Genomic DNA, 1,244 nt, shown 5'->3' with positions numbered 1-1,244 from the left:
CCCTAAAATAAAATTTGTGTTAAGGACAACAGCAGAGCCAGTGATTTGTTGTGGAAAGATGTCTCTGTTCCTATTTGCAACCACTGATGAACGGAAAAACAAAGTTTATCCTTTTGGTTCAGAATTTGTTCCATGAGTAGCATGAGGTACACTTTTTTCTATGGGCCATAGAGCACGGATGAGTTTTGTTAGCTTGGGTGTCTTCTGATCTTAGCTGGAACCAAGTATCACACAGATAATGCAACTCCGAGGTAAACATATAACTGGGAAATGTTGGGATCCTACGGAGTTTCCCTCAGGTGTGGGGTGGCAATGGTGGGCGGGATGAAGGTCTGATGGAGGGAGCAGAATTCAGATCACAGAGGTGCTGACCACGTCCATCTGCCTTTTAAAAGTGTTAAAAGCTGCATGTTCTCGTGTGACTCTGTGTTGACTGAAGGAGTGCAGAGGGTAGAGACATGGCATTAATCCCACAGGGGAATCTAATCTAATTGCTCTTTCAGAGCTGCAGTAACTCTATAGTTTCTGAGCATCTCTCATATGACAAGGAATCTGCCTTCACAGTTTGCTTGCAAGATAGTGATGTGTTACGTTACACGTTGTCCACTTTATAAATATGGAGAAAGAGACACCTTTGGCAGAAGGTCACGAATGATCTGTAACAATAACTAGTTAATGCCAACTTCACACTTCACCATTTCCTTCTAAAGTAATTAGTAGTTTATAGTCTGTTCTCAGGCTTGTTGCTAATTTAAACAAGCTAATTTAGATCAGGATGTGCTTCTGCTTCATGCCACATCCATCTCTGTGGCTTTCTTCTCAGCAACTGCTCTTGCCATCCATCAGAACTCACCACGTGAGTGCCATGTGGTGTAATATTTGCCTGAAACACGAGAGGAGGTCTTTGGAGGGAAGCCAGATGACATGGAAATGGAAGAGGTGACAGAGGGATGCTGTTAGATGTGTGCATTTTCCAGTGAGCCCTGCTGGCCGTTTTCATACCTGCTTTGTGGTGGGTCAAAACTGTGTCACAATGTGTTTTGGAAAGACACGTCATGTGTGGACCAGCAGCTCTTTCTCCACTTGGCTGCTGTGGCGAGTGAAGAAGGGCAAACGCATTGCAAAAGTGAGCATCACCAAGGTTGGTCATTTCCCTTGTGAGCTGTAAACAATGAAATTATTTGCATTTTTCTACAGGAGAACCCCATAGTCTGAACTGATCCCAGGGAGCTGAGCAAAGCACC

The sequence above is a fragment of the Calidris pugnax genome, unplaced genomic scaffold (assembly GCF_001431845.1).
Source record: "Calidris pugnax isolate Ruff unplaced genomic scaffold, ASM143184v1 scaffold116, whole genome shotgun sequence".
Taxonomy (NCBI): Eukaryota; Metazoa; Chordata; class Aves; order Charadriiformes; family Scolopacidae; genus Calidris; species Calidris pugnax.
This window is presented reverse-complemented; position numbering follows the sequence as displayed.